Source organism: Mastomys coucha, unplaced genomic scaffold, assembly GCF_008632895.1.
Source record: "Mastomys coucha isolate ucsf_1 unplaced genomic scaffold, UCSF_Mcou_1 pScaffold23, whole genome shotgun sequence".
In the NCBI taxonomy this organism is placed as follows: domain Eukaryota; kingdom Metazoa; phylum Chordata; class Mammalia; order Rodentia; family Muridae; genus Mastomys; species Mastomys coucha.
In genome coordinates this window covers 97,510,618-97,536,034 of record NW_022196906.1, presented here as the reverse complement: position 1 = coordinate 97,536,034, position 25,417 = coordinate 97,510,618, and the positions used below count along the sequence as shown (strand labels likewise).

Sequence of the window (25,417 nt, the reverse complement as noted above, 5' to 3'; positions counted from 1 at the left end):
TTTTTGACATCTACACTCATCTGCACATATCCACACACCCATTCACGTGATTTAAGATGAGGTAAATCTTTTAAAGATGTATCCGGGGTCAAAATGTTAAGAAATCCAAGATGTTTGTAATAGTGAGAAGCATGGGTCCCACAAAAGGGCCAGGCCTTCTGCTACTACGCAAGTGTAACTATGCACCACATAGACTGATCTAATTCAAAAGTAATGGAGCCCAGAACCTTGTGGCAGGTGAACAGTCTGATTTAGAATCCCATGTAAATAGAGCTATGATGTACAATCTGAATCATTCTTTAAAAGCCAGAATTACCAAAATATAATTTGTAGATAGTAAATCTTAGTCTTTGAATGAATGCACATCAGATCTAGATGTTTTGACAAAGTTGGCAAGCCAACACATCATCATAAGCAGAGCACATTAGAGTGCCACCCCCTCTCCCAATCTATCTCAGGTAAGCCAGAAGTTGACAGGACAGAGACTTTCCACTGTTGCATATTAGTGAGAGAATCTTAGCATGGCATGAAGTTGACTTGATTTGGAAGGTAAGGGAAAATATAACAACTAAACTGGTGTCATGCTGTCCTTGCTGGGACGAAATTTATAAGAAATGAATCAGAGGGACTATTTAAAGGTCTAAGGATTTGGAAAATACTTAGAGCTGTTTTTTTTCCCCAGTCATCTTTGGAGCCTAGGACAGACTTCGGATTGTTGTTCCCAAAATGTCTTCTTTCTGTGTAGCTCCTACAAAATAACACAAGATAAAGATTCCATAGACAGAACACACACACACACACACACACACACACACACACACACACTACATGCACATGCATGTGCACATGTAAATACACACACTCACACCACACATATGCATTCACACACACATGCACCTGCACACACCAAGCACACACATGCAGGCATGCACACACACACACACACATACCACATACAAACATCACACACATGCACCCTCCCACAACACATACACACATACATACACAGCGCACATGCGCACACACAAGTCCATGTTGGTGTGTACACACACAATATGTCATAGTATGATTCAGACCCTTCAACCTTGGAAGATTTTGCAAGGCAGTACAGATTGATCAGTTGTCCTGAATAGTTTGAGCGCTCACAGGGGCATTTTTGAAGTAGAAAACATCACCCAGACTAGCTGGAAAAAAAAAAGAAAAAAAATCATAATTCCACATTCCACAAGAAATAAATCAATACAGGGAACTACATTTAGGGCAGCAGCCTCAGCGCCTGATTGCCCGAAATGGCAGGTGGCGAAAGGCAGCTACGGATGCCCAGACCAATTTTTTTCTATTATTCTGCTGTGTAAGCCAACTGAATGGGACCCAAATTTTACACAGCTGAAACTGGGCGCTGGTTATCCAGGCAGCTTAATTGGAGTGGGCCAAACACTTTGCACCAGCTCTCTGAATTCCCAGAACTGAACATATTCAAGGAAATAAAACCTTTGTGCACAAACACATACCCTCAGTCCTATTATACAAATGGGTCGCCTATAGGCTTTGATGGGGTCTTTATGAAGTAATATGGAAAGTTAAAAATTAAACATGCCTGTTTTACTGCTTTATGGGCCCCAAACCTGATTAGCTGGGAAAGCGCTGGCTGATTGAGCCGTGTTGCTGTTCGTCTGTTCTAGGATGCTTACATTTTGGGTTGCCAACTGGAAAGAAGCAATTTCCAAGAAGAGAATGTTTGCTCCAAGGTATAATGGGTTTATCATAAGGGAGAGAATTGCAGGAGAAATTGAAGGCAACAGGGGGCTCAAGGCTTGGGAAGGCAGCCCAGGAAAGGGGTCCAGGAGCAGAGTGAGTGTTGCATAAATATTCATGCATCATGGCAGGCTAATAATAACAATTGCAGAAATATTTCTTAGACATTACCTTGCATAGGGTGAAATTAAGATAGATTTCAGTTAAGTTGATAGCCCTTTCAAATGGCCTATATTTTAGTGCGTGCACACATATATGTATGTGTTAAAGCCAATAATTTGATTACAGAAAGTAACTGAGATGCAAGCTCCCAATTCTAGACTTTCCTGTTGTGATCCATGAATAACATGAGCTGTGAATCATGCCTAGAGGCTCCTACAGTGGCCACACCAAGTAATAACGTGTCAACTGTAACTTGGGTTTTTATGGCAGATTTTATAGCAAAGAATAAGATAACCGGATTTATCAAATTGACAGTGACATCGTTGACTGCGTTTCTTGAAATGCAAATGTTGCCACTGTAACTCATGTGCATCTTGCTTGTGGCTCTTTGGTCTTGATATGAGAAGCATGTTCATCTTTATTATTTATTTCTGGTTCAGTTAAATGCAAAGGATGATGGCAGTGTCCAGCCTAAAAATAGTCTCATTCGATAGGACACTACATAGCCAGGCCAAACTGGGGTTTTCACAGGCCTAGTTCATTCTTAAATGGTCTGCTAATTGTAAATATGTATAACAGGGAGGAAGAGGAGGAGGAAGAAGAGGAAGAGGAGGAGGAGGAGGAGGAAGGGGAGGAAGAGGAGGAGGAGGAAGAGGAAGGGGAGGAGAGATAAGAAACAGGAAAGTAGCATTAAAACCAACCATGTCTGGTTGTTGCAACCAAAGTCATCTCAGAGACAATGTGGTCCCCTTCACCCTTGATGGATCCATTGTCATAAGGGACAGCAAAAGGGAGCCAACCGTGTGAGTCTAGAAAATTAGGAAGCACTCAAAATACTCATGGTAATTCTTCAGCTGTCACCCGATAACCGGCTTATCAGCATATAGTGATGGGAAGTTTTAGACATTGTTTGTGGTGTAGCTTGTTCTTTGGAGCAAGGTGGTGTGAATAGAAAAAGCATATCATAAAAAGAGAGTTTCACACAAGTGCTGTTGGGGCATCCAGAAGAAGCATTGTGTCAATAAACTAGAACCTGGCAGACTACAAAGACTTAGGTGGAAATGGAGAGAGGTGCGTGGTTGGGTGGCTCTGGGCTATGCTGCTTCCAGGATAGACTTGTGCCCACTGGGTGTGACAAATGCGACTGTGTCATGTCACTCTATTCCTTTGAAGTCCTACCTCTCCAGCCATAGCTCAAACCCCAGTGACAGAGTGAGGCAGGAGCAGAAGTACAAATTACCTGGTTGACCTCAGCCTGACATGAGGCAATTCTGATGGAAAGGGGATGTACCAGAGCTCTTCAATAGATGGTACAAGGCTTTACCAAGCCAACCTTACAGTCAACCTTTCCCTCTGCCCCACCACTTCTATTCATAGGCTAATTCCAAAGGAACAAGCTATGCTTTGAATTGCTTCAGCATCTGCTCCAACAGAGCGACTTGGTAGAAAGATACCTCTCAGAATGTCTCATGCCTTGACACCTGGTTTGTGCAAAAAAAAAAAAAAAAAAGCACTCAAATGCTATCCAGGGTTCTAAAAGGGAAATGTGTGCCAGTCAGGGCAGCTTGAATAACAAACACACCTGACATTTGCATTTTCTCTTCCATGAGTAAGTTAGGCATCAGAGCGACTGCAAATGTTAAGATGAGTCTACTCAAGAAGAAGGAAGACCAAAATGTGGACATTTCATTCCTTCTTAAAAGGGGGAACAAAATGCCCACGGAAGGAGTTGCAGAGACTAACTATGGAGCAGAGACTAAAGGAAGGACAAGCTAGACTAATATAGCTATCTCCTGAGAGGCCCTGACAGTACCTGACTAACACAGATGTAGAGGCTCACAGCCATCCATTGAACTGAGTACAGGGTCCCCAATGAAGGAGTTAGAGAAAGGAGCTGAAGGGTTTGCAGCCCCTTAAGACGAACAACAATATGAACTAACTAGTACCCTCAGAGCTCCCAGGGACTCAACCACCAACCAAGGAGTATATGTGGTGGGACTGATTTTTCTGGCAGCATGTGTATAGTAGAGGATTGCAAAGTCAATCATCAATGGGAGGAGAGGCCCTTGACCCTGTGAAGGCTCTGTGTCCCAGTGTAGGGGAATGCCAGGGCCAATAAGTGGGAGAGGGTGCGGTGGCAAGCATGGGGAAGGGGGAGGCAACAGGGGTTTGTTCTTGTTGTTTTTGTTTGCTTGTTTGTTTGTTTGTTTTTTGGAGGGGAAACTGGGAAAGGAGAAATCATATGACATGTAAATAAAGAAAATATTTAATAAAAAAAAGATGAGTCTATTCGCAAGCAACGGCTCATTCTAAGAGAGTCAACAAATTCATTAAGTTGGCCCTTGGTGTCTGAATGTCTCTCAGAGCTTCATGAGTTTGGACACTTGGTTCCAGTCAGTAGAGCTGTTTTGGAAGGTTATGGAACCTTTAGGATATGGGTTTCACAGGAGGAAGTAGGTAAGGCATCAAGCTTTTACAGCCAGGGAACACTTCCTGTTGAGCCTTTCTCTGACCATGGATGAATTATGGCTAGTTGTTTCATTTTCTGCCTACTAATATCTGCCCCACGAACATAGCATATATCTCCTCAAACTGCACGCCTCCCAAACTCTTCCTCTCCTAAGTTGCTTCTTTTCAGGCATTTCATCAGACCAGTGAACAAAGTAACACAGGAAATTGGAACCAAGAATGGGATCCTTGCTGTTATTAATCTGACCACATGGTTTGTAGGCTTTACACTGGTTTATATGCAGAATTTCAGGAGTTTGGAGCTGTGGGCTAGAGAACCTCAAGAATGCTGTAAGCAGAGATTAGTGGGTTATTCTGGTAGGTATTTTTAAATTCAGAATTCTGAGACAAATATAGATACTGGAAGCCTGGGTCCTGATGTTTTAGAAGGGAAATAAGAACTCTTTGGGGGGCCACTGGATTAGAAACTGTTCATGTCATAATTCCACAAGAATATGGCTTCATTTCATCCTTGTTCTGAGAGCTTGGGGGAGATGAAGTTAGAAAGCAACAGAATAATCTGTTTGGTGGAGGAGACTTCAAGAAAAGGGAGTCTTCAGGCTATGTCATGGCTACTGCTCATTGCTCTTATTCAGGTCTGCAGTGTGTGTGTGTGTGTGTGTGTGTGTGTGTGTGTGTGTGTTGGGGAGGATAGAGTAGTACAAGCATGGAGTTTGGTGAAGGAACTAGCATGAGAAAGTTTAAAATTGTAGACAAAGTGAAGGCAAAAGTAGATTTAACTGTTAAGATGTTCATACCATTAGAAAGATTGTTCTCCATGTTAGAACAGCAGGAAACATATGCTGAGGGCAAAACTTCACCCATCTAAGGTTCCAAATTGTGAAAATGCAAGTTCATTGGAACTAAAAGAGCCCCAAAGGAGACTATCACTGAAAGCATTCCCTGCTCTAAATAAACTACCCAGAAAAGTATTTTCTGAGATTCAGCCACCAAGGCACACAGAGGTCACTGCAGATATGAGAAGAGTCAGGCTATATCTCAAGCTGGTAGTGTCGGATACATGATACTGGCTTTACTGGCATGCTAAGCAAAAGAGCAAAGAGTTTTAGAGGTTCCCTAACCCACCTCCATAGTTTCAGAGCCAGCAATGAGTGGGAGGTCGGATTCCCTGCACAGATGCCCCGAAAGACCATCACATGAGGTCTGTGAAGGTGATGCCAATGTTACAGGAGAGCCTAGAGGACTGGAGAGGCCAAAGCTATGGGAGCTCTGCCAAGGGAAGCTGCAGACACAGAATAGAGCTAGCGTAAGAGAGAGATCACACGTAGCAGAGCTTGAAGGGCACAGCTTCCCAAGGCCATTGGAGTTCAGATTCTGGTTATGGAGCTGTAGGGTTTGGAGACAACTTGGCTGGGTTTGGGGCTTGCTTCCTCTGATCTTTTCTCACTCTCCTCCTATATGTCACTTTTGGATAGAAATGGTTTTGTGTGCCGTTATTAGAAATAATGTGTATATATTAGAAATACTTAAATTATATTTTGGTTTTACAGGGTTTTTAGTTAAGAGATTGAACTGAGGATTTTTTTTTTTTTTTTTTTACTTCAAATAGTGTTGGGATTGACTATGAGGATGTTTGAAATTGGACTAGGTGCATTTTACATCATGAGATAGTCATCAGCCTAAGGGGACAATGGTTGTAGTTCAAATGTATAAGTGTCACATGGACTCATGTGTTTGAACACTTGGTTCCCACTTGGTGGAGCTGTTTTGGAAAGTCTGGAACCTTGCTGGAGGGAGTGTATCACTGTCAAGAGACCTTGGGGTTTCATAGTTCTTAGATGGCTCAGCTTGTAGGTGTGATGTAGTCAGCTGCCTCATGCTTATTGTTGCCAGACCTTCCCAACCATAATGGGGGTGTTCCCTAGAACTGTAAACCAACCTTTCAACCCTTAAGCTGCTTTTTGTCAAATGCTAGGTTACAACAATGGAAAGGTAGCTAATGCAGCCCATATTTATGTCAAGGGCAAAATGTCAAGGGTAAAAATTGACAGTGCCAAGGTCACCTATCACATTGTCTAGTCTCTTTCTGTCCTCTGATGAGCTCTTTCCATTCTTTGGGGCTCCTGATTCTCTCCCTTACAACCACTACCACTAACACGATGGATCTGTGACCCATCCTTGACTAATGAGTTCCCCCTTCCTGTGAATCTGAGTGTCTCGTGAAGACATGAGCAGACAGGAGGTTGGAGCTGACTTATGGGATAGCAGTGCATAAGATAGTGTATTTAAGCGGCAGGAAAAGTGACAATCCAAGGGGGAGGTGCGGGGAGGGAAGGTCTGATCTGGATGAAGACTAAGACTGAGCTGTGAAGATCCCTGAATTCTTCATGCTCCTTTTTGTAAAACCTTCCTAGTTTCTGAAACCTCCAGGGCTCCTTTATTGAGCTCTTCTTCTATTTGTAGGTCATCATGGCAATCATCCAGTTGCCTTTGAATTTCTCGGGTTGATCAGTACATTTCAGATCTAATTATACGAGAACAGAAAGTAGTAAGACTTTGAGTCACATTCTGGGGACTATAATGGGAGTGACAGAGGAGCCATGAGACCAAGCCCAAACTGTGAAACCACTTAGAGACTGGCCCATGCAGCAAACTCCTGCCACTCTTACGCTGGAGGCATAAAAGGGGGGAAGAGCCAAGAGTCCCGGCAGGTGTTACATGGCAGGATCTAGAACAACCAAGATTAACAAGAAGGAAAAGCTGTTAAAAGCAGAGATAGTGAAGGGGTGACCAGGTCAGACCAGCTCTGTCACAGAGCTCAGTGCTAGCACTGCCAGGATAGATTCTGTCACTGGAACCTCCCCTGGGGGACTTTCAGAAGCAAGTAGCCTGTACTATTTGGTTGGATATTTGGACCATGAATTACCTACTTTATTGTAATGACAATTATGTGACCCAAGCATGGTATCAAACATGCCTACCATTCTTTTTTTTCCTAGTAGAACTAAATACTTAATATAAACACATGTGACTGTGGAAACTGACAATAAGCTGAACTGACTGAAAGTCATATCAAGGCCTGGATAGGAGGTGACTCAACGAGTAAAGAGCTTGCTGTACAGGTATAGGGAACCTGAATTCAAATTTCCAGAACCCGTGTAAAGCCAGAAAGAGCAGCATGTGTCTGCAATCCCAGTATGCCTACAGTGAGGTGGGAGGAGGTAGAGACAGGAGAATATCCAAACCTCATGGCTCACATAGCTCAGGATTTGAGGTGGCAAACATGAAGACAGCAAGGTGAAAGGCAAGGACTGGCACCAAGGCTGTCCTCTGACCCCAACACATGCTCAGTACATGCATGCTCCTCCTCACACATGTGCACACATACAAAATAGAAAAATGAAATCACATAAAATCGCATTTATTCAGGACCTTTTATGTTCCACTCAGCTCAAGCCTATTCTCTCTTAATTTTAAACTAAAATACATCTACCCCATGAAGAAGGAATAATATATAGTTAACTGAGGTCTAAGGATTGAAGAATAAAGAACCACTAGTTAGCACCTCAAGGAACGCAGTTGTGTACTGTATTTGTAAGGCAAAAAAATAAAAAATAAATAAAGCTGGAAAGTTCCAGCACACACACTCAATTTGCTAATAGTATGTTGTAAAACCTGTCAATTACTCCACACAAATCCCTGCACTGAATGAACTGAAATTCCTAATTTTGCCATCACTTTGCCTCTGACACATGTTTCTTTTGTGTCTCCACGAAACCAGGCAGTCTCACTGTAGGCTATGTATTTGTTTCCACAAATATTCAGCAGGAAAAAAAAGTCATCCGTCTTTGGAAAGATATATTTTTAGCAGGTGTTTCTAGAGAAATTTGCTTATGGTGTTGTCTCCTTGGCATCTTGTTATAATAAGTATGTGATTACAGAAGCTGCTGAGACGATAGATCTTTAATTTTATCCCTGTCTATGGATATTTAGAATCAAAACAGATCCTTTAAAGATGAAAAATTCAAGGCTGAAGGAAGCAGTGGTTCAATAGTTAAAGGCACTGGCTGCTCTTAGAGAGGATCTGGGTTTAGTTCCCAGCACCCACATGAAGTAGATTACAATCACTGTAACTCCACTTCCAGGGATTCAACACCCGCTCTTCTAGTCTCTGTTCACATATGCATGCATGTAGTACACATACAGACAACCACACACACAGACAAGCACAAGCACATATATGCACACACACACACATATACACAGTAAATAAAACAAATCTTTAAAAACCTGACTACAGGGGCTGACGAGATGGCTCAGCGGGTAAGAGCACTGACAGCTCTTCCGAAGGTCCTGAGTTCGGATCCCAGCAACCGCATGGTGGCTCACAACCACCCGTAATGAGATCTGATGCCCTCTTGTGGTGCATCTGAAGACAGCTACAGTGAATTATGCAGGAGCAAGTGAGGCCGAGGCAATTGGGGCCAGCAGAGGTCCTGAGTTCAATTCTCAGCAGCCACACACATGATGGCTCATAACCATCTGTACAGCTACAGTGTACTCATACACATAAAATAAATAAATAAAAAAAATCTGAAAAAAAACCTGGCTACAATTTTTTTTTTTTAATTTGTGGAGAAAAATAGAAAAAAATCTGAGGTATTGATAGAGATTTAAATATTCCCCAAAGGAACTTAGTTTAAATGTCAACTGGGAATCTAATTTTTCTCCTTAAGGGAATAGATGAAGGCAGTAGAGCAAAGCTTTCACAACCCCTTTGCAGGAAATGTGCTTTATTTGTTGCTGGTAATTTATCATAAGTGATAAGACTTAACTTGAAAACAATGATTAAAAATTACCTGAGGACAATGGAGCAAAATGAAAGCGCTTCAGTTTGGCATGGATGAAGCTTTCCTGCAGTCTGCCCCACGTGCTCCACTGCCAATTTTAACTAAAGAAAGTCTGAGAAGAGTTGGATTAACATTCCGGAGATTTCAACTTCTTTTGGTTTCTATACACAGGAATGTTAAGAGCGAGCAGATGGCGTTGACTTTGAGGGCACTGGGGGGGGGGAGCCCTTTCTAGAATATGATCCAGGCACTAGCTGCTCTACCAATCCAAATCAGAAGGGTCTGAAAAACTTCTCAGGAATAAACATAGATCGTGGGGTCAGGCCTAGAGATCTGTTTTCCAAACTAGGACTGAGAGATGGCTCAGTTGGAAAGATGTTTGTTGTTCAAGCAGGAGGACTTGAGTTCCTTCTCCCAAACTCAACAAGGAGACCCAGGCACGTACTGTGTGTGTGATTCTCACTGGGAAGGTGGAGTGCTGTATTTAGCAGTCCCAGTGCTGGAAAGTCAGAGGCAGGAGGATCCCTGGGCTTTGCTGGACAGCCAACCTCCACAATGATAAGCTCCAGGCTGAGAGAGCCTGTCTCCAAATACAGAACAGGAGGCCAGAGAGAAGGCTCTATGCTTAAGAGTTCTAGTTGCTCTTGAAAAGGACCAGGTTCAGTTCCTAGCACCCACAATGGTAGCTCACAACTGTCTGTAATTTTAGTTACAGGGGATCCAACACCACCAAGCATGTACATGGTGCCCGTATCTACGTGCAAAACAAAAAAACAGTTGTACACATAAACTATACTAAAAACATTAAAACAAATACAAACCAAGGTAGATGATTCCTAAAGGGCAGCTCCAGAAGATGACCTCTGGCCTCCACTGGAGCACTGAATACTAGCAGTGGCCACAACCTCACAAAAGCATGACAGAATTTTCTCTCTCCCAACAACTACCAACTACCAGTTGTTCCTCAGAAGGGCTGGGGCCTGGAGATCATCTACCCCATCTATGCTGGATTTTTGACTGACTCTCTTCCCTGTTTTGAGATGAGACTTATCACTGAGCAGGGGCCTTGAGTTATCATTGAGAATCCCTGTGAACCAGAATCCCAAATGTCTATGATATCTATCATCCACAGTCCTAGGCTTTGTATTGTGTATTTACTATATATAGTTTATATCGGTGATTTTCTTAATGTTCATTGAACTCCCCTCAGACTTGATAGTTGAAAACAATAAACATTATTTTTCACAGTTCATAGCTGGGGGCAGAGGGTGATTCTTATGTCTTGGTAGGAAGTAGCTCTCTAGCTTGACTTTACCATAATATTAGCGGTTGGCTGAGCATCAACAGGGTGACATGAATGACTTGGCCAATTGTCTATCAACAACATGGTCCAGATGCACACTATAGGGTCACAGATTTCCCACGACTGCAAGAAAGACTCAAGTGTGACTGCTGCCTGAGTACCTTTCAAGCCTCTGGTGGGTCAAATGTGTTGTTACTCTGATATCACTTCCTTCTCAATGGCCAGTCCCTGGAGAGGCTCAGTCCAGAATCTCTTGGGGTCAAAGTGATAAGTGGACATACTAGAGAAGCTTCTTGACCCCAGGGAAAGCAGCAATCAGAGAGGGGCACCCCAAGAAGGGACCTGTTGGAACCTTCAAAGGTGTTGATCCATTGACTCACTTCCTCCAGCTAGGCGGCACCCCCAAATTTTCCACAGCAGAGCTACCAGCTGAAGACCAGGCCTTCAACACACGAGTTTGTGGTGATATCTCTGCTCTGCCTTTTGTTTATTTGTTTGAGCTCTGTGTCAACAGGGCTGTCCTGGAACTCAATCTATAGACTAGGCTAGCCTCAGTCTCAGAGATCCACCTGCCTCTGCCTCCCAAGTGCTAGGATTAAGGGCATGCACCATCAACACTCAGCCTCCTGTACTGTTTTTAAGGAGTCCCTTGTCTTTGGATTTCTACAGTCATAGTACGATGAGTCTAGGTAGTATTTATTTATATTTAAAATTCATTCTTCTTCAGATGGTTTGCCAATATAAATCTCTGAGGATTCCTAAAAGTTCCCAGGGAAAAGAACATGGCAAAAAGGAGTATGCACTGTCACATGATTTGGAGACCTGAGCCATTGTGACTGGTGCATTGGAATTATAGCCTTCCAACCCAGTGGAGACTGAGATCAAAAAAGAACCATCTGAAAGGTAGTATTGGACCATGAAGCCAGGCACGGTAGGAATCCCAAGTCAACAAAGATGGCAGCATCAGCAGCATAGATTCCAGGAGTGGGTTTGAGCATTAGTTGTATGTTTACACACCTGTGTGTATGCATTACTAATGTGCACATTGTAATTTCCATAAAGGAAGAAACATCAATGCGCACTATTAAAACTGCACACAGGCTCTTTTGCATACACCTGCTTGCTCTCTCAGACATCCCCCTCCCACATGATGCTGGAGAGTGGCCAGCACCATGTCCCGGGCTCTCCGGAGTTGTGAGCTGAATACACAAGCCTTGTCACCCTAGAAAAACACTTCTTAATGAAAACAAATGTAAATATAATTTCAAACAGGACAAAGAAAATAATTGTAAACATGTCTGTTAGATTTGACTGGACATCACCATCAATAGCTGGGCTGGATATATAGGTCCCCTTTCTTCCATGAAATTATTTAATTCGTGTGTGTGTGTGTGTGTTCCCTATGTCTTTTTAAATTTATTTCTGGAGTTCTTATCTCTCTTTCAGCATCTTCTCTTAATACTAGTCTCTGTCTATATGAAAATGATTTCACTGACTTCATTCTGCAGACAGAACTCACCACTCCATATAAAAGCTTGATATTTTTTATCCTAACTCAGTGAACATGTTGGTGTGTATGTCTCAACACTTCTTTCCCATGAGCTCTTGCAAAGTGATTGGCTATGTAAGGAAATAATTATTCCCCCAAACCAACCCAGTTTTTACATATCTATTGTAGTGGTTTTATGAAGAGGGATGTGAATATAAGAGATATTGATGTATTTCATTATCCCCTGATCCACTACAGAGCAGTGATTGGTACATATCTATTGTAGTGGTTTTATGAAGAGGGATGTGAATCTAAGCGATATTGATGTATTTCATTATCCCCTGATCCACTACAGAGCAGTGATTGATACTGAGTCAGTCACGTTGGGAAGTGCTTTAGAATATTAGGCACCTTAGTGTTCACAAAGCACCACAAGGTGGGATACGGTTATTATCCTTGTTCTGCTAGGTGAGAAAAGTGAAGAGCCAGAGGTTAATTGACATGGCTGGAGTTTGAGCTTCCCGCTGTCACTGCTGTGGTAGATGGGGTTCTTTAGCAAACAGATCCAGGGATGGAAACTTCAGAAAGAAGGGGAAGGAGTCAGCATTAGGCTGAGGATGAACTTGGCCCAATCTCCATGTCCATAGCCACTCAACACTGTCTGAGTTTGGGATTCTACTGCTGTGATGAACACCTTGTTTAAAAGGTATGTAGAGAGGAAAGTCCTCATGTTACTTATTCTTCCACATCACAGTTCATCATCGAAGACATCAAGGCAGGAATTTGGTGATAGGAACTGAAGTGCAGGCTGTGGAGGATGGGACTTACTGACTTGCTCTTCCTGTTTTGCTCAGTTTGCTTTCTTGTAGCTCCCAGTACCATCTGCCCAGGAGTGACAGAGCCCACAGTGGGACCTCCCACATCAATCATTAATCAAGACTACACTGCACAGCCTTACCTACAGGACCAATCTTATGAAGACAGTTTCCCCAAATGAGATTCCCGTTTCCCAGATAAGTCTCTGCTTGTGTCAAGATGACAGGACCAACCAGCACAGGTGCCATCAGAGCTCTGATGCTAAGGTGGCCTTGAGAGTTGTTCCAAGTTGTTTAACCATTCATCAGATGAAAACGGCCCCTGGAAAGGGAGGCCTGGCCTTGACAAAGCTTCCTCCAGAGAAGGGCAATATCTAAGGAAGTAGGCGGTGACCATTGTCTCTCACATGTGTGCCTAGGAAGCAATGAGGAATTCCTTTAACACTGAGTGAGCTATGGGGAGGCTAACACTGTTAGTTCACCACAGAAGGTCCTGCTCATACAGCTTAATGAGTTGTAGAACTAAGAATAGAGCAGAAGCGTAGCACATAAGCTTACAGTCTTGCCATTCTGCGGGGCTCATTCTTAAAGAAAATATCTGCTGGAATTTTAATTCTAAATGAGTAACATGAGGGTTGGTGAGATGACTCGGCACAAGCATGAAGACCTGAGTTCAAGTCCCCAGCTCCCTTGTAAAATGCTGGACATGACACTCGTGCCTGTAACCCCAGCACTATAGAGGACAGTGTCAGGAAGATCCGCTGAGGCTTCCTGCTTGCCATCTTAATGCTAGGTTTAGTGAGAAACAGGTTTAGGGAGTAAGGTGGAGAGGGGTAGAGCAGGATACCCAATATCTTCCTCTGGCCTCTGCATATGTACAGTCATGCATGGCTGCACACGCGCGCGCGCGCGCGCGCGCACACACACACACACACACACACATGCACACACACACACACATGTACACACACACACGTGCACATACAACACACAAGAGAAAAATTAACCTGTATGATGGCAGACTGATTCGACTTAAAAGATTATTCAAGTCTCCTTGAGATAGATAAGAGGAACCTACCTCCCATTGGGTCACTGGGCACACAGTTAAAGCCCTGCTAAAAATCTATTCAAAATCCCTACTATCTTAAATTTATATTGTAAGCACCCTTGGCGTTTTATTTCTCTATAAGCAAGCAAAGATGTTGGGGAACAGAGCAGTTTGACTTCCCCTAAGTTAGCAGTTGTTGGGTTCTTTGTCTCCCTGGCTGCCTTAACAACCATCAGTCAAACAGCCAGCAAGAGCTTTCCTGAACACTAGATGGAATAAAAAAAAATCACACAATGTTTGGAGCTGGCTTCCTGAAGGCATAGACTCCATAAGGGCTATTTGAAGCAGGCTGTAGAAGACTTTGGGTTATCCTAAATCTAAGTGGGCTCTGGATGACCCTGCAACCGCTTCCACCCAGGCTAAATGGAGAGCAATTTCCCAGCTGAGCTGAAAGTCTATGGCTGAAAGTCCATGCCCCCCAACACACACACCTCTGGCTACTTGAGCAGGCCACCAAGGCTCAGAGTGAGCTGGGAGACATTTTCCTGTGCTGGCCTTCCTAGTGTTGCTCCACTAGCCCCAATAAAAGGCTTCCCTTTAGTGATCTCTCCTTGACTCTTTTCAGAAGTGTGCTATGATAAACCAGAAGCAGAATAGAAGCAGCCGAGAGAGCAGATTGCCATCAGAGGTGGTCGAGTGTCGGTGGAGGATGACCTGTGACTGGGGTGAGGCAAGGCACTGTCTGTAGCTAACAGAGCAGCCGCTGAGTAACACAAGGGAGGCCAGAGCAGAAAGAAGGGCAATGGAGGTAGAAAGATGGCCAAGGAGAGCCTGGAGCTGAGGCTGGAGTTGGGTAGATGGCTGAGAGGAATCGGGGAAGAGGAACTTTAGGCAGAGAGATTTTGGAGAGCCGTCAAGCCATAGGGCCAAGGCTCTCAGATTCCAGACAGAAAGCTGTAAGGTAAATAGCCGTAAGAGTTAAGACCTTCCTAGGCCCACTGAAGCACTGTGATATCTGCTCCAAGGGTAGATATATACCTGAGATGACAGTGCACCACTAGAAGGTGCCACCTGCCGCTGCTCCTGCCTGTCTACTGCTGCAGGTGGCTCCTGTTGCCAAATACAGGGACAAAAGTACCACAGGCTAGCACTTGAAGAATTTCTCTTTCCCTAGTCACTGCTTCTGTCTGGGTAGTAGAAAAGGTCCCCAGCTAGACATCCTCCGAGTCTTACTTTCTTCTATTTCACCTCATCCCCTGATGCCTGATGACTTTGCCCCCCATCCAGAGTAAGAATCATGCTTGAACTGTTAGCCAGAATTCCCAGTATCTATCTCCTTAGAAATTTTCTGCCCCATCTCTGTCTTTTGGCTAAAAATTCCTACTTGGCCAGCCTATATTTGGAGTTGAACCCCATATTCCTTCCTCATTGTAACACCCCACGCAGTGGCCCCCATACCTGTCCTGATGCTGAGTAAGCCCTCCCTTTCCAAGCTTCAAGTACCATCGATTGTTGCTTCCGTAGCATCCCTGGCTCCTGCTGATCATCATCTGCCTTATTAGTTCTCTCTCCATTGCAGATAACGAAAGAAGACTTTTGCTTTTTAGCCTCTCACTTCTACAGGTGCCACAAACCCAACCAAGGGAATGAATTTTCCATCATCTTCTTAAAGGCAGCATCCATTGCAGCTACTTTCTCTTTTGACGTTTAAGCACACAGATACCAAACACGGAGTGACCCCAGCGGCTACTTTGTATTCATGATTTGTGGCACACATCGGATGGTCTTATTTTTATCAGAAAATTACTATTTTTTCTATTTAAACATTTTTATTATATTTTTAGGTGTGAGCTTTGGTTATGCGTCCAAGTTAATTTTTCTTCAAAGGATCCTATATTAATTTCATAAATTGAACCAGTGAAAGAATTGGATTTGACATTCAGGTTCACTTATATCTAGTTTATTTTTAAGCTTCTGAATTCTGTAAAGTCAAAGCTATACTAATAGTTTGCTGGGTTACAATGCCATGACAATTATATGGTGACACATTCCTTGCCATGTTTGTCTCCATAAGCTCAGAGGGCAGCAGATGAGCCGCTATGCACCGAGTCCCCACATATGCTTTTTAAAAATCCTCTGAGAACTTCATGCATGTGTACATGTATTTTAATCATAGATGTTCCTACTCCCCTTCCCAGTCTCCCATATCCCCTTCCCAACTTAGTGCCCCCCCTTTTAAAAATATAACCCACTAAATCCAAAATTAGTATTATCCAAATGCACATGGATGTGAGGCTGCTTTAGATTTGTCATATAGAAACAATAGAGACTATGAGCATATGGACAGATAGATGCAGCCATGCATTGCATACCACAGGATTCAGTTCTGAGAGATAAACTAAGATGATTTGATGCTGTGCTAGAATCATAGGTAAGCCCAGAACATCAAGATGGCAAGCTATCACTAAGTGATGTAGTCTCATAGATACAAATGTAGGAGAAGGGATGCTCAGTTTAGGAATTGCCTCCATCAGATTGGCCTGAGAGCAAGTCTGTGAAACGTTTTTTCTTTTCTTTCTTCCTTTCATTCATTCATTCATTCTTTCTTTCTTTCTTTTTTTCTTTTAAGTTCCAGTTGATGTAGAAGAGCCCAGCCACTGTGGGCACTGATGCTCCTGGGCAGGCTGTCCTGGATGGTGTAAAAGAGCAGGCTGAGCAAGCTTTGAGGGAGCAAGCCAGTAAGCAGCATCCCTCCATGGCCTCTGCTTTAGTTCCTGCCTCCAGGCCCTGGCTTCCCCAGTGATGAACTGTAACCTTTAAGCTACATAAGCCATTTTTCCCCAAGCTGTTTTTGGCCATGGCTTGATCGCAGAAACAAAAAGCAAATGAGAAGAGTCACCATCATATATGTAGTCTGCTATTGACTAAAATGTTATGGAGTACATGGGCTCTGTGTTTTTGTGTGTCTATATGTGTATCTCTGTGTGAGTCTGTGTTTTTTTCTGTCTGTGTTTTTGCGTATCTGTGTGTATGTGTGTTCCTGTATATGTGTGTTTCTATGTATCTGTGTGTCTCTCTGTGTGTGTGTCCCTCTCTGTGTATATCTGTGTATCTGTGTATGCGGTGTGCCTGTGTATGTATCTGTGTCTGTGTATTTTTCTGTGTATGTCTGTATATGCCTCTGTGTGTGTGTATGTGTCTGTCTGTCTTTCTGTGTGTTTCTTAGATCTAGTAACAGAGATATAGGAAACATAAATAACTTACATGAAGACATACTTTAGATTAAGGAAGTAATATTTCAAAGGGGGCAACACACTCCAGTTAAGAAAGTCTTCTGACTAAGTCTGTTCCCTAGGCAACAAAGGTCTGTACCAAAAAAAAAAAAAGAAAGAAAGAAAGAAAGAAAGCAGGCTAGCACCTGTAGTGGTTGAGGCGTCATAGGTAGTTTTCAGTCAGGAGCTTCACAATGGAAACTGATTTGTTTGACTGCAGCTATCAATGATGTCTCTGGCAGAATCTGGGTCACTAGATAGAGTAGCTGCACTTCTTGAATGAATGATAGTCTCAGAATAAAGTCCCTAGGGTGGTGGTGGTGGCGGTGACAGTGATGGTGGCGGCGGCAGCAGTGGCAGCAACACTTGTGACCTTGTAGGAAAGGTGAATCCTCTTGTCCACACTAGGTCTACTGACTGGAAACTGGAATAGGAAAAGAGAGAGGGGAGGCAGGGTTCTGTTGTATAGCCCTTCAAGTGGTCCTTCTGATGCCCGCAAGGGTGTGAGAATTGCCATACTATGTTTAGAATTTCTTCTATTCCAGAATCTTTTAAAACACATGTAGAGACACATGTATAGATGCAGAATATTTACAATAGTAATGTGAAAGAACATGCCATAAAAACAGGTGTGTCTCTTATGCCTGCAGACAGGAGCCTAGCATGGCTGTCCTCTGAGAGGCTCCACCCAGCGGCTGACTCAGACAGATGCAGACACCCACAGCCAAACAGTGGATGGAGCTTGGGGACTGTTATGGAAGAATAGGAGGAAAGATTGCAGCCCTGAAGGAGATAGGAACTCCACAGAAAGGCCAACAGAATCAACTAACCTGGACCCTTGGGGCTCTCAGAGACTGAACCACCAACCAAAGAGCATACGCAGGCTGGACCTAGGCCTCCCCTCACATATGTAGCAAATGTGAGGCTTGGTCTTTATGTGGGTCCTGAACAGGGACTATCCCAAAAGCTGTTGCCTGTACGTGGGGTATGTTCTTCTACCTGGGCTGCCTTGTCTGGTCTCTGTAGGAGACTTGATATGCCAAGGTGGGGAGATACACAGGGGGCACTCCACCTGCTCAGAGGAGAAGGGGAGGGAGGAGGGAGAAGGATTGTGGGAGAGAGTGACTGAGAGGGGGGCTGTGAGTGGGATGTAAAGGGAATAAGTAAAAGAAAAAGTTATGTCAGAAACAGATTCTCCACATGAGAAGGTTGGGTTAGAGGCTGGATGTCTAAAGTTGCCTCTGCTGCCACTTTCTGCGTGGCTCATGCTTAAACAGTAGCAGTTACAAGTTACTTGGGCAGCCTCAGTAGAGAAAACACCATGGTGGAATATAATCTCAAGTAGTATCCTGGTGAGTAGCTGGCAGTAGGAGACATGTTTCAAGGGGTGGAAAAAAATGCCTCCCATTGGATTGCCACATGCAGCCTCCCCGTGGAGCGGGAGCCAGGCAGTGCGATGTTGGCTCATCTCCCAGCTGCTTCGACAGGTCAGGCCAGATAAGGGCGGAGAGCAGGAAGACGTGTCTTGACTGTGTCCCGGCTCTTTCTTCTGCTTCCTAATTGATCTAGGCTGAGAAGAGCAGGCACTTGTTTCCAAAACTATAAAAAAGGTGGTTACAGGCAGCTAAGAGAGAGCCTGGAAAGTTTGGGAAGCATAATTATCTAAAATCTTTGAACTGCCCACCCCTGATCAAGAAACACTTGGATATAAGTTATCCAGTTTATAAGGGGTGGGGTGGGAATGGTAGAAGATGTATCTAAGAATAATAAGGCAAAAGTAAAGCTGGTTTATGCTTTGGTTTAGGTTTTAAGACGTAATATTATAAAGATTATGTGGTTGTTTTAAAAGCCACCTCTGTGATTGACATGCTTTATTAGGTCCTAAAATATAAAGCTATGTTCAAATATATTATTTCAATATGTTCCTTTTCAAATGGTATTGTATATTTGTCTTAATAATTCTATAAAAAACAGTAATACCTGGGGAAATTATTAGTCTGTCATTGAGTAATGCTTCCTAGCTACCAGTTATGGTTCTGAACACATTACCTACTTTAATTCAGAGAAGCTTCTGGGTTGTAACATTGAAACATTTTTTAAAAGATTTATTTACTTAGGTATTTCATACATATGAGTGCTCTGTCTCATCTGCACACCAAAAGAAGGCATTGTCTCCCGTTATAGTTGGTTGTGAGCTACCATGTGGTTGCTGGGAATTGAACTCAGGATCTCTAGTGGAACAATCAGTGCTCTTAACTGCTGAGCTAACTCTCCTGCCTCCTCCCCGCTTTTAAGACATTGAAATATTTTAAAGTGTGAAAAAGCTATTGTTAAGAAATTTAGAGGCATGAACCCAGTAATAAATAGTACAGGGACAGTTTGGCCTCTGATCTGTTCAGTTCCAAAGTCTGTCCTCAAGCTCTGCATTTGATGACATCAATCATGGCAGCCAATCATGCGTGAGGTATGCATGCATTGTCCTTGTTTGTGGTTTGAATGCATGTTGTCCATAATAAATATGATGAACTGTAATGACCCATGCTTCAGCACAAACAGGTCAAGTCTTCAACGGAAGATTGGGTCAGGATGGCCCCTCCCCACTTGAATGGGATTACATGTCCCCAGAAGAGACATCTAAAGATGCCTGTCCATTTCTCCCATAGGAGAACCTACTGTCTCCAAATGACACTGCATCCACTGAGGTGCAACCCTAGAAGCAAGAGGTTCCCCAGGGCCACCCTGGAACTTTACTAGTTTGTTTGAAGCACAGTTCTCTGCAGGCTTCTTGGACTCTCCAGGAAGGATATCAAATTGAGCTGCCAGTTGTGTGAACTGCAAAAAAGGGAAACATATTCCACCCGCCAGGGCATAAAGTCAAGTCACCTCTGAATGCCTGTGACCCCGCCAGGTATCCCATAACTTCCTTAGACCTAGAGTAGATTTATAGTTTCGATCTTATCTGCTAATCACAGTCTGCTCCCCAGGAAAGCCCTCCTTGATTCAGCTAGACTAGGAGAGGCCATAGTGATTACTCTTTATTTATAAGTGATTGATTCTATTTTCAACTCAAATTCCAAGTCCTGCACAAATACATCCCTAGAAAAAGAGTCACTATGGCAACCGTTGGTTTGCTGTGGTGAGACATGCACAAGCCTGGCTGTTCGTCAACCTAGACCAGGCAAGTTACTGATGTAGATGCACAGAGAAATGACAGCCCCTCAGGAAATAGGACTCTGGGTCAGACCAAGCCAACAGTCTGTAGGTTCTAAGTCCTGGCCCCAGGTTAGCGTGAGCTCTGAAGGACTCCTATGGTGAGTGTTGGGTCTCCAAATGCTGGTCCTGGACCAGCTGGGTTCCACACTCCATTTGCAGGGCATTGCTTCCAATTAACACAGGATTTGGGGAGCATATGGGAGCAGGGGGATGGGAGAGTGAGGTAGGTGGTGCCACCATGTACATGTGAGTTGTCAGAGGACAACTTGTATGAGTCACTTTTCTCCTCCTAACTTATGGGTTCCAATGACTGAAGTCAAGCCTTCAGGCTCAGTGCCTGGAAGATCATAATGGGAGCATCATAAGCCATGGGTTTGGCTCTCACCTCTCCTTGATGGGAAGCCATTAGAAGAATGGAAATAATGCTGTTAGATTGCCTAATGATGTCTCTGGTAGTTGGTGGATGGGAACAAGAGGTATGAGAACACCGCTGAGAAGGAAGTTACAGGCATCAGGCAAGAAATGACAAACTTCCAGACCAAAGCTCACTGTTGGAAGACAAACAAAGGGCACACCGCACACATGTCTGAGAGGCGTTGGGAAAGAACATCAATGGAATCTAGCAAGTGATGAAAGAGGAGGTCGTGAGAAGGTGGAATGACACCCCACTTGACATAATTCTTCCTGTGCATCACATGAGAATGTGTTCAGTATGCTTTGAGGTTCATTACAGACATTAATTCATTTAACTGAGCATCTTCAGAAGCCCTGTTATTAGTCCAATTTTACTGATAGGGAAATTAAACTGCAAGGATGCTAAATAGCTTACTGTGCCTCACACAGCTAAATGGTAAGGACAGGATACGTAGATACCAGCTAGCCTGGCTCCAGGGTCCTTGCTCCCAAATGCTGCCTTACACAATCTCACTGGACATGATTTTATCAAGGGTATCTCAGTTCATGGAGCCCTTGAGTGATTTTTGTCCTTATTTTGTCTTCCAACACCAACCATATCCTCCCCACTCTGATATATGTGCTTTCTATGGCAGTCTAAGTTGAAGCAATTCAACTGGGGCTGGAAAGGGGCCTTCTGAAGCCAAAGAGAAACCAAAGGTCAGAGATGGAGCCTGATTTTCAGAGCCAAGCGATCGGTGGTAGGTAGACTCTACGGCCATGCATTTGAGAGAAGACCCAGCAGAACCCATGATGGATGGGGTCCCTGAAAATCACTAAAACCCGCAAGACCGTTCATTGCTTTTGAGAAACCTACTTAGCATATATAGTGGGCCATTATTCTCCTGTAGTTCACAGAAGAATCTTCATAGAACACAGCAGAGGTTACCTGTCCCAATAACTCTAGGAGTGAAAGCAGATGGATATGGAGCTAGCTTTCAAGTCCGTATGCTGGCAATGGGGAAAGACAACTTACTAACAAATAACTTAAAAATGACTTTTTCTCCGGTCTCTCATGCATATATTCTTCACTTGGCCCAATTCCTCAGAGCCGAGAGCAGAAGACATGGCAAAGCTCCCAGGAAGTGAAATCATCAGGAAGATTCTTCTAAGACCCGTTTGGGTGGCGTCAAGCGAACGACCATTGAGGAAATGTCTGAATCCTTTTTAATGTGCCTCCAGGTTTCTGTTGCAGTGGCAGAATAGGAATCTTTGTGTACTCTGTAGTCTGTGTTATTGGCAGAATTTGAAGATGAATCCTTGAATAGGAGGCTGCATTAGCATTTCCAGGAACTGGAATAGCAGGATAAAAGAACTGCTTATGTTGGTGGTGTAAAACGTAGAAATCCACAATTATCTTATAAAGGCACACACACATATACATTAGTCAAAAATTATAATTTCCTCGGAAAAGACAAAATACATCCAAGTATGACATGACAGGCTGTTTGGCACACCTCCACAGCTTGGAGTCCTTTTAGACTCCATTACATTAATTGATTTGAATCTGGAAAATCTGAACTTATGGAAATTCATAAAGGACCACAAAGGCGTTCCACTCACATTTTTTCCAATGCAAAGTGTAATTGTGAAATGAATATTCCTCCATGTAAATTTGGTTACGCATTATTGTGACAGAGGGCATTGTCGTCTTTTGTTTGTTTGTTTCATTTTGTTTTTAATATATAGAGGTCTAGGGCAACGTGAAGTTCTGAAAGAAAAACTGAATATTTGGTTTTAAGATCGTGATAACGTGTAACTTAAAACTGATATTTTGATCACCCTCAGTTGAAGGTGAATACAATCCTCGGACTACTGAACATAATACCACCAAGTCAGTCCAGAATCTTATTTTTCAGACACAATAATAATGGCAATTTTGTGCTGGGCAGTGGTGGTGCACACCTTTAATCCTAGCACTTGGGAGGCAGAGGCAGACAGATTTCTGAGTTCGAGGCCAGCCTGGTCTACAGAGTGAGTTCCAGGACAGCCGGGGCTATATAGAGAAACCCTGTCCTGAAAAACAAACAAAACAAAACAAAACAAAAGAAAAAATGTCAACTTTGTAAAAATCTTCACAGTTTTAAAACTTGGTACCTTTTTAAAAAACTGAACATCAGGTGTTGCCTTAAACAGCCACATGGGACAAAAAAACCTATGATCAGGACCTCTATTATAATAACAAGAAATCAGCTCTACATAGAAAATAATATACATATATGTGTATAATAATATGTGTGTATGAGTGTGTACCAGAGGTTAATTTCATATGCCATTCCCTAGTCATCATCACCATGTCTCCTTGATTCAGGGTCATTCGCTGGCATGGAACTCGCCAAGGTAGGACTGGCCATCTAGGGGGCTTCAGGTATCTGTCTGTTCCCATGTCCAGATGATGGCAAGCTCTCCCCTGCACCACTATGCCCCACTATTTCTTGTGGGGCTGCTGGGGATAGAACTCGGGTTTTCATGATTGCATAGCTCATACTTTACCACTGAGTTGTCTCACCAGCCCCAGTAAATGGACCTCTGTAAGAGAAAATGTAAGAAACCACACCCTCCCTATAGAAGAAGACCTCAACACTGTAGCATAGGGCAGGCAGGTTGTATATCTATTAATGAATGAAGTAATTACTTACTGTCATTGATGTTCCCATCATTTCTCTGCTGTGGGAAGTGATGCTCATGAAACAGTCCCATTCTATTGGGTCATTCGAACTGAGAGAGCTCTGGTTTGAATCCCCTAAGGACTCAGTGACCCACACACATTCACTTTGGGGGCCACATGTTGCCTATGAATGTATATACTTGCATGTATATACTCTGTGACCCACAGAGATAGAAACATCAGACATATGAAGTGATTGTTTCTTTCTTCTTTGCCTCCCAGGGTTTCTGCTTTTTTTTTTTTTAACCAGATCTAGCCCAGCCTACTTAGTCAGCAACTCAAGTTTGGAGGTGGTCTTCTGTATTCCTTTGGGTAGTAGCTGAATCTTTGCAGTTTCAGATGTGTGTGTGTGTGTGTGTGTGTGTGTGTGTGTGTATTTAATGAGAGTAAGAATTGGCATGTGGGATATTGAACAGCCTGTGTGCCAGGTACTATTGACATCTGTTACATAGGCTATTGCAAACAATGCCCCAAGTTCCCCTCCAAGTTAGGGGTTTCCTTTTTCCTAACTGCTGTCTGTGTCACTGGTACTGTCTGTGTGACAACCCTTAATCCTTACAGCCATTTTACCATATTCTTCATTTCACCAATAAAGAGACTGAGGTTCAGAAGGTTGCAGATGTGTCTGGTAAGAGAGCTGCTGAAAGCTCTCTCACTATAACAAAACCCAGGTCTGCACTTCTAAGAAAAGGGTCTAATTTAGCTCTTGGTCTCAGAGGTTCCGTGACATAGCTCCAGCATCATCTTGGCTCTAGAGTGTTTCTTAAGGTGGATGACATCACAGTGGTGGGAAGAAGTGCAGAAGGTAGCTTGGGGGAGGGCCAGTCTTGCCCCTTTAAAGCAGTTTTGCTGTAATTAAGTGGGGTTCTGTGTACATGGTAGGAATCCTTTCTGAGGACAAAGTCCCCAATGACCTAGTCACCTCCCACTAGGGTACACTTCTAACACATTTTCTCTTTTCTTAATGCAACACTGGGGACCAGGATAGCAGCACATGAACCTTTGTGGGGCACCTTTAAACCACATCTAAACCCAGACAGTGAGGACTCACACTCACTCCTGCCTGCCTTCAAGGTCTCCGTTATTTCTCTTGACTCTTTTTAGGTTTCCCCTTGTAGTCATCTGATTCCGATTCTTGCAATTACAGCTGACCTTTTCCAGGCTTTAAAATGTTTTTTGTGCATCTTGACTCTTTTCTTGCTTGCCATTAGTCATGAATGAGAATGGTGAATCAGCTCTTTGGAGTCCCGTGTCTTTGATTTGCTTCTGGAGAGAGACAGTCTTGTTAAAGCTTATGGAGATTTTAAATAACTGTAATTACAAGCACTCTACATCAGAAGCATGCACTGATGTAGATAGGGTTTGCACACGGACAACCACTCTCATTATCACCATTTTGGAAGGGGTAGAGGAGTTTGGTGTGCCGACTGCAAGGTAGATGCACCCCTCAAACTTGCCCGAGGGACTCTTCTATCTTAAATAAGCAGAGCTCCTTTAACCAAACATGATGTTTCTGTAGAAGTTTCTTTACTTTAAAAAATATATATATATATATATATATATTTTAATATATATATATATATATATATATATATATATATAAATGTTGAGGTTGAGGAGGTGGCTCAGTCAAGAAAGTGATTCCTGCATAAGCCTGAGGGCTTGAATTCAACCCCTCCCTCCCCCGAAACCACAATACAAAAGCCAAGTCCAATAGAACATGCCTATGATCCTAGTGTTGGAGTTCACTGGGAAGACTGTCAATCTAAATTGGTAAGTTCTAGGTTTAGTGAGTGACCCTGTTTTAATAAACAATGTAGAGAGTGATGAAGGAAGACATTGAACCTTGACCTCTGACCTCCATGTGCATTCATACACACATGCATGCATAGTGTACGTTCCATACCTGGATGCACACAT

General features: G+C 43.3%; 1 long non-coding RNA gene across 1 annotated transcript; it reads right to left on the bottom strand.

The window, feature by feature from the left end:
* Positions 1-579: 579 nt before the first annotated feature.
* LOC116072774 lies at positions 580-24,195 on the bottom strand. The gene is made up of 3 exons (XR_004111549.1): positions 23,469-24,195; positions 1,077-1,184; positions 580-748 (listed from the first exon to the last, which is right to left on the bottom strand). It is a non-coding gene; the product is annotated as an uncharacterized LOC116072774 (long non-coding RNA).
* Positions 24,196-25,417: the final 1,222 nt, after the last annotated feature.